Source organism: Pinus tabuliformis, chromosome J (genome assembly GCF_031772625.1).
Source record: "Pinus tabuliformis cultivar Carrire ecotype Pingquan chromosome J, CPIR1, whole genome shotgun sequence".
In the NCBI taxonomy this organism is placed as follows: Eukaryota; Viridiplantae; Streptophyta; class Pinopsida; order Pinales; family Pinaceae; genus Pinus; species Pinus tabuliformis.
Genome location: NC_142295.1, coordinates 1086347409 through 1086362762, shown reverse-complemented (window position 1 = coordinate 1086362762; position 15354 = coordinate 1086347409).

Sequence of the window (15354 nt, the reverse complement as noted above, 5' to 3'; positions counted from 1 at the left end):
CTCAAGAACTGAAGATCAACTAAAGATTAACTGAAGAGAGAGAGGACACAAGGCAGCTACACATCAGTTGCAAGCTGACTCATCCTTTCTCAATTCATCTATATATTGAGCTCTCTCCTATGAGCTCAGGAGGCTGGAATTTTGTGCAAAGTAATGATATGCTGTTGGTTTCACTATTGAGTTATTGGGTGATTGTTTGAGAGAGGTGAAGAAGAGCAATTCTTTCTGCTGGGAGGTGTTGCTGGGTTGGAGCCTTCAATGGTTGTAATACTCTCAGAACCTTTATTTCTTCATTAATAAAAGCTATTGAGGTTCTTCTATGTGCTCTTGTTTCAATTATATATTGTGATGATTGCATGTTTGGTTTACACTAATCCATGAACCAGTTATGATTGCATGCCTCTTGTAGTTTCCTTCTTTGTTATTTTGCAGGATCTCATCGTAGCTGGGGAGCAGAAGAACAAAGAGCTAGGAGCAAATGACCAAAGAGAAGAGTTTGGATTCGACATTAAGCGCAAGGCAACGGTTAGTGCTTTCTCCATTCTCTTTTGCTTTCATAAAGAAGTAAACCTTAAGTAGTTTGTTTTGCAGTTGTTGCTAAGGAACTGTCACCCTTAGAGTGGGATAGGGTCATCCGAGTCGGATACTTTTCCCTACAACAAACTGGCGACTCCACTGGGGATCGTATCCGTTTGATTGTGTTTGTAGTATTTTGCTATTCATTTCCTGAACAAAAGAGTACCAAATCGAAAAGCTTTTGACTATATCAAAAGCGAAGTAGAGGGCAGCTACTCTTGCTCATTTTCTGAGCAAATTCATGATTTGAAGAGCTGATCTACAAGGATCCTTGTAAGCTCTTAGTGATAGCTTTGCACCTTCTTAATTATCCCTTTGAGTGTGCTTGACTGATTGCTTCTGATTTGAGCAAAAACCGTGCATTTTTGAGAAAATTATGACCCGGAAACTGTGAAAACGCAATTCTCGTTTTCCAAAGCAGGTAGTACACAGGCTACTTGCTTTGCAACGCAGGTCCCGAAGGGGCTACCTGCGCTGAGAGCCAGTTTGGCTGTGCAGAGCCTGCGTTGGCCCAAATTTGCCTAGTGCATTTGGGGTTTCCTCCTTTCTCTTGCCTGTTTTCACTTAGTTTTGCTGCTAGGTGCCAGTCTTGTGCCTATTTTGAAACCAATATTACTTGCCATCATTCTGCCTCTGTTATATAACGAAATTGTACTTGTTCTTTGTATTTCTTACTCATTTACAATTTCCCATAACGAAAAGTAAACTAGTCATGCTTTTGGCCTTTTAGATCTGAACCTGTGTTAAGCATTTTGCTGGTCTAAAGAGTTAGCTTGTTTGTTGTCCATAGCTGATTAGTCGTTTTACTTTCGTTAGTATGGTTTGATTTCATGTATTTCCAGTGATTAAGCAAGTGAATCTTAAGGTGTCTTTTGATTTTGGACAAACTTGTTTACTTTCGCTTTAAATCGAAATCAAAGTTATATAACCACTTTCTTTTTGTAATCCATCCACATTAAGAAAGGGAAAAGAAAATACATGCATTGTGCATTTTGCATTTGACTGTGTGCTTGACGATTTAGGAAAGATTTGCATTTTAGTGTGTGCTCTATGATTTGTGTGAAAAGATTTGCCTTTTTTTTCCCTCAGTAGTTAAGGTTTTCAAAGTTGAAAGATTGAAAAGTTTGCTTCTCATCTTAGACTGCATTCAGGAATTTGTTATATACATCTCGTGGTGATCCTTAAAGGCAAATTGATAAGCAAGATCAACATTAAAATAAATCCAATTTACATAACAACGCTTTGTAACATAACGCAAACACATAGAGGTCTAGGTAGAGACGTGTTCCGGCGTCGTTAAACATAGTGACTGTCGATCTCTACGAAGGTGGGTGATTCCTCCTGAGAGTCGGTGGCACTAATACGGACTTGTGCTCCCACGTACCGTCGCGTATATATTGGGAGACCCCTATAGGCAATTATCCTTTATCCATAGGAAGCCGTGTCGGCCGCCCTACTGATCGCGATGCAGTGAACACAGCATTCACGAAGATCGACCACCCGTACCGTAAAACGTATTCTGTGGTTTCGCGAAAAGTTTGGCACACCCTCTGCCTAGATCTCCAGAGAAGTTTCTTTTGGCTTTTTTCAAACTCTATAACTGAAAAAGTCCATCCGAGCATTTGTCACTTCGGGCTCGTTAAAACATCGAAGGCGACTAGAGTCATCTTTAGCTTTTTCTCGACTCTTAAAACATGAAAAAGCAAGTTTGTGTCTAAAAGCGTCGTTAATAAAATTTATTTTAAGCGGAACATAATCACCTGAGTCTTCATGGATCGTTGCGACCATACCTTTATCATTATCATGGTCTTATTAGTTGGATGGCTGTGTCCATACCATAGACCTAGTTCGTATGTCTTTTGGATGGCTGCGTCCATGCCCAAAATACATGTATTTCACTTTCAGAGATGTCAGTTCTATTTGCGCCTGTAGGTTCTTCTAGATGGTGTTCCAGCTCAGTCAGTTTTGTAAAGCATTTCACCCCTCCCACTCTCTCGGGCTTCATACTTTAGGGGGCATCTGTTACACAGTAATTTGTCACTGCCTTCACTCCCAGTCCTTCTACTGTGTCATGTGTCCAAGTCAAACATGCTCATGCTGAACAAATTCTCTCTTATGCTGCCAATTGACCCACTTTTCCTAAGTTATCTGCCTCATCGCAACTATGGACTTAATATACACGCTGAATGGCGCTCATAAACAGTCCAGCCGCGCTTCCAGTGCGGAAGTACATTTGTTTCCCACGATGGTTCGATTTCATGCCCCGTCGTGAGGTTATTTGATATCTTTAGCGACGGTCTGACTGGCTACATTACTTACTAGCGATGTCAGCGCTAAGGATCTGTTATATACCCGCGATGATCCAGATTGGGCGAATTTGTTCCAACATTCGGCCTTCTGGATGACTCCAAACCTGGTTGTTGGCATATTTTGTGTCGCTCTTCCCTCTCTGGCATGGCAGTTCCATCAATTGTGCTACCTTCCTTGGGGATAAGTTCTCTCTTCCACCTTTCAAGGAGACTCCTTCTCCTATTTAAACACTCACCTTTGCTATGATCAGCTAGTTGGTAAATTCTTGGATTGAGCAGTGTTGTTAGTGCTTTTGGGTTTGATAGATAGCTGGTGTGGGTGTGAACAAGTGTGAGAGTGTTGATAGCTTGTGGAAGGTTGTGAGGTGCCCTTCACTTTATGTAAAACTTATGAGTGAGAGAGAGACTTTGTATGTTGGGAGATCCATCTCCAAAGAGTGAATGCTTGAAGGACATGCTGGCTGGATCCCTCTGAGAAGGCTTGCGACGTCAAGAATTTGGTTGTAAGCTTGCTCTTATTTCACTATTAATACAATCAATGATGTTTTCCCATGTCTTGTATGTAATTTACTTGATAGCTCATGACTTCTTGACTTTGTGAGTAAATAGATCATTGTTGTTTTCCGGTTACGTGCTTTGTTGTATTTCCTTTGCATTGTTTCAGGTTGATCACTCATTAATGAGAAGGAAGCGAAAGCTGGAGCAGCGCAACGAAACTCCATCGACCATCGGTTGAAGTAGGCCTCGAACTATGACTGTTTAAGGAAAGCCATTGTTGATCTGTCCTTGTTTGTGACTAGACCCACTCTAGGGCTATAGGGGTTGCCTCTGTCCGCAGAGGGAACACTTTCCTGCATCACAGAGAGAATTCTCCTTGATAACCAACCTCCCTCTCCACATAGGGAGGTTGAGGAAGAAGAGAGGAAAGCAACCTTAAAGTAAATCCACCCTTTCCTGAGAGATTAGCCCAACCACTCTAGCCTACCCCAGAAGAAACTAAACTTCTAGGAGAATTGAAAATATATGTGTAAAGATCCACCTTCTCTAGGCAATAAAAGATGTTCCCATTTACAATAAGTTGATTAAGTAGAAATGCTTCAAGCATCCAGGAAGAAGAAAAATGGATGCCCCTACCATTAATGTCATTGGGCAGTTGTCTGACTTAATGCTGGGGCAGGTAATATGTCCAAAAATATTTGGACCCTGGAAGCCCTGTAGTAGATGTGCACATCAATGGCACCATCATCCCACACAATCTGATCGATCTTGGGTCTGCCATTAATGTGATGACCAAGGACACCATGATCAAGCTCAACCTCCAAGGGTCATTGAGAAAGACCACAACAGTTTTGGAACTTGCAGACCGTTCCACAGTCACCCCTGAGGGAATTGTGGAGGATGTGATGGTCTCCATTGACTCCTGTGAGTACCCTGAAGATTTTATAGTTCTCTAGCCTAAGGCTAAGCTTATTGGTTACCCTTTCATCCTTTGGAGGCCATGGTTGGCCACATCCGATGGTTACATTAGCTGCAGAGCTGGGAATATGACCATCAAGAATGTGCATATGTCCAAACAGTTAGTCCTATACCCTCCTGCTCAACCTTCTCTAGAGCATGATTTACCTTTATGGTTGGAGGAGGAGGGAGAAGATGAGGTTTTTTCAGCCCAACTTTATGATTTGGAAGAAACCATAGGAGGAGGAGAGCAAGATGAGGATGACTTAATTGAACACCTGCTCCAAAGTATAACTCCTAGTTCATTACCATTAGAAGATGAAGTAAGGGAAACCCAGAAAAATCATCCAGTTGACTTATGCTTGGCCGATTCCAACCCACTCCGTGTCAGAACTATAGAATTTGGCCCAGAGAAAAATTTGAAAATTAATCCATCTCTTTCTGCTCTTGAAGAGGAAAAGATATGCAACATGTTGAGAGAAAACGTAGAAGACTTTGCTTGGAGTTACAAGGAAATGAATGGAGTACACCCCTCAGTGTGTGCTCACCACATATACATCAATGAAGGTTGCAAGCCGGTCTGACAACCACAAATGAGGATGAATCCAACTCTTAAAGATATAGTCAAAGAAGAACTGCAAAAGCTGCTAGATGTAGGATTCATTTACCCTATCTCTGACATTGAGTGGGTCTCTCCTATAGTGTTAGTTCCCAAGAAAAATGGTAAGTGGAGGATTTGTGTTGATTACAGGGAGCTGAACAAAGCCACAAAGAAGGATCATTTTCCCCTACCCTTCATTGGCTAAGTGCTAGATGACCTGGCAGGGAAGAAGTTTTTCTCTTTTCTAGATGGACTCAGTGGGTACAACCAAATCCAAATCCACCCAGAAGACTAGGATAAGACCACATTCACCTGTCCTTGGGGTACTTTTTCCTATAGGGTCCTTCCTTTTGGCCTATGAAATGCTCCTGCCACTTTCCAGAGAGCAGTCTTGAGTATTTTCGTCGAATTAGTACATGATGCGGTGGAAATTTATATGGATGATTTTACACCTTATGGTTGTGATTTTCAAGAAGCCCTGACTAACCTAGGCAAAGTATTGCACAAATGCATTGAAATGAACCTATCTCTCAGTCTGGAAAAATGTGAATTCTTAATGACTGAAGGGACTGTGCTAGGTCATTCAATATCTCAGCAAGGACTGTAGGTGGACCCAAACAAAATAGCAATCATCCAAAGGGTCCCACCTCCGGAAAAGCAGAGGGATGTCAAGAATTTCTTGGGGTTAGATGGATACTACTGAAGGTTCATAAAGGACCTTAGCAAGTTGGCCTCTCCTTTATTTGGGTTGTTGGCCAAAGATTCTGAGTTTATATGGTCAAAAAGATGTCAAGAGGCCTTAGACATTTTAAAGGGTAAGTTAACCACTGCATCAATTCTTCGAGGCCCAAACTGGGCCCTCCCTTTTCATATTCATGTTAATGCCTCACACAAATCCATAAGAGCAACGTTAGGTCAGGTAGATGAGAAATTGCCCTATGCCATCTATTTTATCAGTAAGAACTTGTCAAAGGCTTAGGTAAATTCTATTGTGACCGAAAATGAACTCCTGGTTGTTGTGCATTCATTAAATAAATTTACGCATTACATTACAAGCTACCAAACATTTATGCATACTAACCACGCTGCAATCAAATATTTAATGAACAAACCAGATGTGAATGCGAGAATTATAAGATGGTTGCTTTTATTACAACAATTTTATCTAACTATTGTTAAGAAGCATGGTAAGGAAAATGTTGTTGCAGAATTTCTATCTAGGATGAATCTGCCTAGAAGTGAAGAAGGAATGGTGGATGACCAGTTACCAAACGAGCATTTGTTTGCTATTTCATTTCTCTCCTCATGTTTTTCTGATATATCAAACTATTTGGTATCGGCGCAATTCCCACCAAACTTTCCCTCCAAAGAAAAGAGCAAGATAGTCAGGAAAAGTGCCCCCTTTACCTGGATTGAGGACAATCTTTTCAAACTTGCCCCAGATCAAATCTTGAGAAGGTGTGTAAGGGAAGAAGAATTTTTTGACATCCTTCTGACCTGTCATGATGGGCCTTGTGGAGGTCACTTTGCAGCAAAGAGGACAACATTCAAAGTGTTACAAGCGGGCTATTATTGGCCCACTCTTCATCACGATATGAAAAAGTACATTAGTCAGTGTGATTGGTGCTAGAGTATGGGAAAGCCTACTCCAAGAGATGAAATTCCCCTACAACCTCAAGTGACTTTCGAGCCATTTGACAAGTGGGGCATGGACTTCATTAGGCCTATCAACCCTCCTTCAAAGAAAAAACAATACATTATTGTGTGCATTGATTATTTGACTAAGTGGGCTGAAACCAAGGCGATTAAGGCAACAACAGAAGAGAAGGTGGCTGAGTTCCTAAGGGAGAATGTATTCTACAAATTTGGGTACCCTAGAGAGCTAGTCACATACCAAGGAATCCAACGTACCTCCAACATGATTGAAGAACTACTCAGCTATCACAAAATAAAGCATATGACCTCCACTCCTTATCATCCACAAGCTAAAGGGCAAGTGGAGGTGACCAACAAGGCACTAGGGAGCATATTAACCAAGGTAGTGAGTAGCAGCAGGAAGGATTGGGCAAAGAGACTAGTTGAGGCCACTTGGGCCTATAATACAACATGGAAGACCACCACTGGATTTACACCCTATGAGCTAGTCTATGGGAAAAAGGCTTTTTTGTCCATTGAGTTTGAATATAACACATTGAGGATGGCAGCCCAACTAGATTTGGATCTCAGTCACACATAGAAAGAAATATTTTTTCATTTGAATGGCTTGGATGAATTCAGAATGCAGGCCCTCCTACATACATAGATAGTTCAGCTTCAGAGGAAGATCTGGCATGATAAACATATTAAGGAGAAGTAATTTCAAGGGGGCAATTGGGCATTGTTATATGATTCTAGGTATAAAGACATCAAGGGAAAGCTAAGGACAAGATGGCTTAGACCTTATGTGGTGGAAAGATGCCATGATAATGGTTCAATGCAAATCAGAACTATAGATGAAAAAGCCATTCCATTGCTTGTTAATGGACACCGATTGAAAATGTACAAGAGGCCTTTATCAAAACAAGAGGTCATTGACAATATCAATAAGATAGTGATGATAGTGGAGCAAGTTCCAGCTCCTCCCTCATCAAGTCACTCAAAAAGAGAAAAAAGAATAAGGATTCAGGTGAAAACCTCCATGAGGTGCTTGAGTCCCATCTTTGGGTTGAAAACCTCGTGAGGTGGCCCAATGATGAAAAAAAAAAAAGATCCCTGGGTGAAAACCTTCCTTGAGGCGCCCAGGGCAAACATCTAGGGTGAAAACCTCTCTAAGGCAGCGTAGGTGTTTTTCAAAAAAAAAAAAGAAAGAGAAAAAAGACATCATTGTTATTTGCAGGTGGGTGAGAAAGACAAACAAGAAGCAAAGGCAAGATCCAAAGGGAACCCTGCCTCACATATATTCATCTCCTCCACTCCTTACCATGCATCCCTCCATCAATTCCATTGTTTTTTTCACTTCATTGCTTCAATTTAGGCATAGACTGTGTTTTCTACAAGATCCCCTGTATTCCTACAGGATCCCCTAAAAACCTACAGGATGATCATGTAGGAAATACAATGGCCCGGAAAAACGCTAGCAAGAAATCCGAGGGTGAATGGTAGGTTGGTTAGGTCCTGTAGCAGCGTATCCCACAAAATATCAATCATCAACTACAGGTCTTCACTAGAATGATCCAGGAGCTCCACAATAGCAGCAGAATCAGATCTACAGTCATAGACACCTGCAAAAGCCAAGAAACCATCAGTAGACAAAAGAGGAGGAAGAAGAATGACCATGCAGCAAATAAACAACACAACACCTCTGAACTTTGACAACTGCAACATGGCATCGACACCACAGGTAAGTATCCCACTCACTCACTCATATGCATCATTTTATCAAAAGTTGTAAGGGTTACGAGGTAGTTGGTTTATAAGTGAAAAGGTGTCCAGTTAACTTGGCTACCCTCGTTCAGTCATCACATACAAAATTGGGTGTCCTCTCACACGTGGTTGCAGTAAACTCAAAGACAGAGGAGGAGTAGGACAAGAAGTGGTTAACTACGGATCTATGACATGGGAGCTGATTATGAGGAGTGGGAAACAAAACATCGTTTGCATGCATTCATACATTCCACCTCAAAAATCCCTCACTCAAGTCACTCTCATAACTCTGGCCACCCATCGGAAGCAAGGATCCATCGTTCTGCAAGAGAATTTCTACAGGAGCATGCACAGGAATTCCTACAGGAACAGTCTACAGGAGCAGTCTACAGGATACACAGAGGTAGTCTACAGGATAGGCAGAGAGGGGTTCAAGAGGGAATATCACGAGAATTGTCCACTGCCACCATTCTAAAGAGGTAGGATCTAAAAATCCATCCCCATTTACAAGAAAATGAACTAGAAATGCTCTAAAAGCTAGTGGATATAACAACTGTGGGAGGTGAATTACATACACAGGAAACTCTGTTTTCTCTTGAATTTAAAATTCTTGTGTCAAACCTCTCATTTCCTCCTCAAGCCTCACAAGAAAGATGACAAGAGGGTTTAATAGGAGAGAACCCACAAACATTGTGAGGATACAAAAACACCCCCAAGTGCTTGAACTCTTTATAAGACACCAATGGATGGGGTTTTCTGAAAAATTCACAGGTTATGATGATGAGGTGGCTCAAGAATTTTCTCATTCTCTCACTCCACACAGCAGAATCCATGCCACTGTTATAGTTAGATAGCTCACTATAGATCTCACCCAGAGCTCATTAGTAGGGTCACCACACTTCCCCTAGGAATTCCATGGAGAAAAGAAGACAAAGCAGATAGTCAGGTGGCAAAAAGGAAATTCTTTTTAGAAGGTGAAGAACCCACAGAGGATAAAAATGGAGTAAGGAGGGACAATATTCCATACCCATGGAGTGAGGTAGGTTACCAACTCATCAAATATATCTCATGTGAGGGTAGATACAGTGTTATTTATGGCTACCATTTTAGGATGCTTGAAGAATTAAGATTTGGGGTAGAAACACCAGTTCACCAAAGACTCAGCGTACCCTATTTCTTGATGCAATCACTCATAGACTCCAACAACAAAGTAAAGGAAGGGAGTTCCTAAAAATTGGCTCACCATGGGTTGATCATGATCCTCATTGAGGATGCCCTCCAAAACCTCAGGATCCCTATAACATGGTTAGTCTTCAGAGACTTACCAGCAGAGGATGACATCAAAACCCTCACCTATGGTGTTAGTCCTTCTGTCAGTGAGGAGGAGGAAAAACAAGAAGAAGGAGATATGGAGCTAGATGGGGATCAGATGGATGAAGAAAAAACTAATACAGAGGAACATGATAAAGCAGGAGAAGAGAAGGAGGATGATGTTGAAACAGAGGAGGAAACGAAGGAAGAAACTGATGCAAATGAGAAAGAACAACAAGGAAGAAGATAAGAAAAATAGAGAGGAAGAAGACATTGAAACAGAAGGGGAAGGACACAAGGAGGAGTCACCTAGGTTGTCTCGAGAGGCCCCTGAGAGGGAGGCAACAACTACCCTCACTGCTCTCAGCACCCTAGTCAAGAAAAAAGGGAAAAGAAGGAGGAAAACCCCTCTATATTTTAGAACAAGAAAGAGCACAAGAATCAAACAAGGGAAGCCACAAATATCAACAAAAATCCCTATTGAGATTGAAGATTCCCCTACACCAAGGGACAAAGAAGCAATAATGAGAGATCAACTTGAGAGGGAAAATGCATGGCTGAGAGGATAGCTGCAGGAAAGGGAAAACCAACTAGCATGTATGGCCAGCCTCTCCTTGGAGGCCATCCAGTGTAGGATGCCAGCTAAATCCTATGCTCTTTACCTCAGAGAATAATGGCTGTAATTTCAGATTAAAACACTAGCACAAAGGGGAACCATGCCATTTCAGGACTACAAGCAATTTATTGATCTTTGTGATCAAATTACACTAGAGGATAGGGAAAAAATGGCTGAGTTTTACTTGCACAACATGGCCCTCACAGACATGAATGTTTGGGATCCTAATGCCGAGATAGGAGATCTACAATTAATGGCTTTGGAATCATGGATGAACCATGAGGAGTCAAGGGCTATAAAGATGAAAAGAATATTGGCCAGAGAGAAAAATGAACCTCTTTTCATTAGGGCTAAACAATCAAATCCCATGGCCCTAATCAACAACCATAATCTAATTGCAAATGATCCTCATCTGGCACCTAGGTATCTTACTGCTCAAGAGCAAGAAATTTCACATTTTGAGGATATGTTTAGGCTACTCGGAGATGATAGTATACATTCCTACTTAAGGAGATGGAACCCATTGCCACACATCTTGAAGATCAGAGAATATCATTGCCCTCAAAGGTTGAGAGAGGCACTCAACAGGACACCTATGTATAAGAAATCAATGCAAAGGTTGAAGGTCAATTGGATAGGCCTCAAAACTCAGTCCACCACTACTCCTAGGGATGCTGGAAGAGAGAAAAGAAGAAGAGGAAAAGAGGTAGTGGGAAGAATTAGAAAGGAAAGCAAGCTTCTATGAACAAGAAGAAGAGACCACAACAAAGGCGTATGATGTCAAGGAAGCTACCAGAGCCATGAAGGACATGGGCATTGACTAAGTTGCTCAGAAGATGAGCAACACTTTCAGTAGGGGGGTGATGATGAGCCTCATCATTGGGTAATTATATGGGCCTTAATTCACCTCCTAGCTTAGTCAAACCAACTATTCTCACAACTTTTGCATACTTTTAGTTATATTTTGTTTATGAGATGAGTTAGAGTTGGATATTTTGCTTTGTGGTCTAATGTGCATTTAATGCAGGATTAAAGGATAAAAGCAAGGAATTTTGGAAAAGACCTTGGTCAAAACTCGAATGGGACAAAGGAGAGGAATTATAGGAGGTAAATCCTCCTCATTAACTACACCCCCATTCGAATATTCCTCCATCAGCTCGGAGTGCAAATAGCCAAATCATGAGGACTAGAAGGCACTCGAGCAAGTGAAAGTCAAAGCACCAGTTTATCTCGAGTTTGGGAGCCAAGCCTCCCTGATTTTAAGGAAGTCGTTGGAGACTTCAGACATATAGGTAGAGAGGCCTAGGACCTCAGTAGGATTCATATTTTTTATTGTAAAACTATACTTTATTTTCGAGCTGCAAGACTTGTGACAGTTTTTGATGTAACCCATTGTTTTGATAATAAGAATGAGTTTTGTTTCGAGCCAGCACTGAGTTAACTGAGAGGGCTGAAGCTCTTGGGTTAGGCCCCAACCCTAATAGCCAAGGCTCCTCTTTATTGTACATGTATGCTAGTGTAGATTCATGGTTTAATTGTTCATTTGCTTAAGTAGTTGCATTTCCATTACAACAGTGTAGCGTAGATTGGTTGTGTTTTAGTTTGCTTCCATTTGTGCCTTCTCTCAATTAGCATGTTAGCAAGGAGAAAAACATCACCATAAGGTTGTCATCAGGTGTCTCGGCCTCACCTCCCCCCTCTGGGACCATGACTTGAGGAAGAGACCCTTCAGCAACCCCAGAAACACAGATTTCTAGTTCTTTTATGAGCTTTGGAGTTTGTCATCTTGATTTAGTACTTGGTTCATTTCATCGTTATCTTTTTCCATCACTCTCTTTCGGTAATAAGATCTCACTCATATTCTCATTTCCTTCAACACTTTCTTCATGCATAATATATGCAGAAGCTAATAAATCATGTCTTAGTCATATTATACTCGTAGATTTCCTTACCGTCCGATCCACAACAAACCTGACCAATCGCCGTCAACCATGTGTCGCATATTCATTTCAACATTTGCCTTTAGGTGCTCCAAATCTCCATTGTCAATCTGTTTCGCTTGATCCAACGGCTATCACACAATCTTGTGCGAATTCTTGCACGATTGATATCCAACAGAGAGCACGTGAGAAAAGTGGTTTTCTCGTGCTACGTGTCACTCACTTAGGTTAATCGTGTGAAATTTAGGAATTCTGCTTACAGCTCTTAGGGCATGCGAGATACTACTTACCACCTACGAAGACCGCTCCATCATTCCACACATTTTTCACCCTTCTGTTGACACGTAACCTGATGTGATCCATCCATATATTCACGTAATCTCCTGTGATAAGATCTCCGCCACTCATCTTCTGTTAATCATGTTTGTTGACCCGACTAATCTAACGGTTCCCGTGAACTGCTGCTTCATTACATCTTCCTTTCGCTGACTTCGATCTTTGATGGCTCTTCCGCTTGACTCCTTCTCGAACTTCGTTCTGCGCATTATTTAAACTTTGCCACTCCTAAGCTTTGATTTGGTTATCTAATCAGGCTCCAACACTGTTCGATCATTGCAATACTCCTCTGAGCACAATTAAATTACATGCTTGATTTTACTAAAAAAACCATAAAAGTGAAAAGATACATAGTTTAGTTTCCTTGCTTACACATTAGTTTGGTTTGATTCTCTTTACTTCTGTAGCTTAGATAGCAGCATTAGGTTAGTGTTCATTTAGCAATTTTGTTTAGCATAGCTTTTTAAATGGTTAATTAGGATATGGTGTGATTTAGCATTACATGTTGTTTTCTTCATTACTGCAATAGAGTAGCTCTCTTAGAATAGATTTGCTCTTCTTCCATCAAAGAATAAAGCTTCTTCTGACTCTATAGAAGTCTTGCTTGGAACCCCTGGGGTCTCTTGCCAGATGAACAGTGACAACAGAGAGGACCTTCACTTTTACTTGTGCATATAGCACTGTCACCTCCAAGTTTGTACGAACCCCAGGTTGATAAGTAAAGATGGTAGCCCAGGAGTTGTAGCATCCTTACTACAATACTGGCACTCATCAGTCAGTCAAGTTGGGCCGATTATGCACTCACACTCTTGGCCTTCAAGGTGCTAAAATCGATCAAGAAGATGATGATTCAATAGAACCAAGACTAAAGGGTTTCAGGGGTTGGCCACATAGTATTCCGCCCTTCAGCATCAAGCTCTATTAATGGTGTGAGTATGGAGGAGGAAGGTCCTCTTGTCTCGAGGAGAAGTGTGTTGTGGTGGGCTCATTAGGCTCTTAGGTTTTTGACCTAGAATCAACAACATGATTGCAAATAGAACATAGCTGAGGGATCCCTAGTTTGGTATGATGTGGACTTGGAAGATCCACTTTGATTAGTGGCCCTTGGCAATCAAATTCCATGTCATCAAACTCATTCCTCACATAGAATAAACCCGACCTACCATAGCCTAATGCTTACAAACCCTACAAGGATGACATGGAAGTGCCACTTGGACTAAGCGAAGGCCATGTGGGTGCCATGTAGTTCCCTAGTGATGACTTGGCCATATTTAATAGGCCAAAGTTCTAATAAGCATAACTTTTTATCTGGGACTCAAATTGAGATGAAGTTTATATTGCCAACAAGCTCCAAATGAGATGAATGTAATGGCGTTATTAATTCGATGACTTGAATAATATGAGAAATGAGGTTATGTAACCCCATCTTCATGACATACCTTGGAGATCGGGTTAAATGGGTAACACTTCTACATCCTGAGACAACCAGAGGGGGTGGAAGGTTGTGGCAATTGTATCAATATTAATAGATGTTTGTTCTCAACTTTTACCTCCAAACATTCCATGCATCTAGTTATGTAATTGGCCACACCTTTCTTCATAGAAAGACAAAAATATTAGCCTCTTACAAATACAATAGTTTTTTATTACCCTGGATCTCTTGTATAAGGTACATTATGCATCTTCTTTAGCACTAAATTTCTCAATTCTAGAAATTAGAAACATAGGTTTTGTTCCTATACAAAAGGAAACCATCCTCTTCCATCCTATAATATTTGAATTTTTTGTTTTACATTATATCAGTGTACTCCTTTTTTAAGCTACTTAGAATACTAGTCTTCTAATCTTTAAATCTATTCTACACATGCTTATTGTGGGAACATGCATCTCATGAACTCGCCTATTAATTGCATTGGCCAGTTTAGCTTCTTTTCCCTTGACGTGTTGGATGTCGAAGTAATATTCACTTACGGATCCAACATTATAGTGTGTATTACTTTTAGTGTTGGCTACTCAAATAATATTCCAAACCATTGTGCCTTGTCCCTAACTTGAATTTTCTACCCAAGAGAAAATGTATCCACATTTTTAGTGCATGAATAATAGCTACAAGCTTCAAGTCATTGGTTGCACAATTCCTTTCATATTCTTTGAGATTCTTTGATTCATAATACATGGCATTCCCATTTTGAGTAAGGACTCCACCAACTATTTCCTTGTATGCATCCATGCACACAACAAAATGCTCATGTGGAAGTACAATATTTAAAACCAATGCATTGGTTAATAAATCTTTCAATTGCTGAAAATTCTCTTCACACTTTGTAGTCTAGTCAAACTTTATCCCTTTCTTTTATAGTGAGGAAATTGGATGTGAAATATTGGAAAAACCCACAATGAATTTCTTGTAGTATCCAGTTATACCCATAAATGATCTTACTTTTGAAATATTCTTTGGTGATGGAAATTCTTTGATTTGCGTAATATTTTATGTGTCCATTGTTATTCCCTCCTCTAAGACAATGTGGTCTAGTGGATTTGTCTCTAATAGAAAGTGCACTTTCTCAACTTGGCATACAATTGGTGCTCTCTCAACACCTATAACACCGTCCTCAAACTTTTCACATGCTCCTCTTATCTCTTAGAGTAGATAAGAATATCATCCAATAAGAAAATAAAGGAATTTGTGGTAGTGTAAAAGTTTATATAGTAATGGTATTAAGTCCAAGGGGTTAAATCAATTTATTAATGTTGGATGTTTGGCTAATTTTGTGTTACAATTTTATTATAATACAGTTTTATGACTTT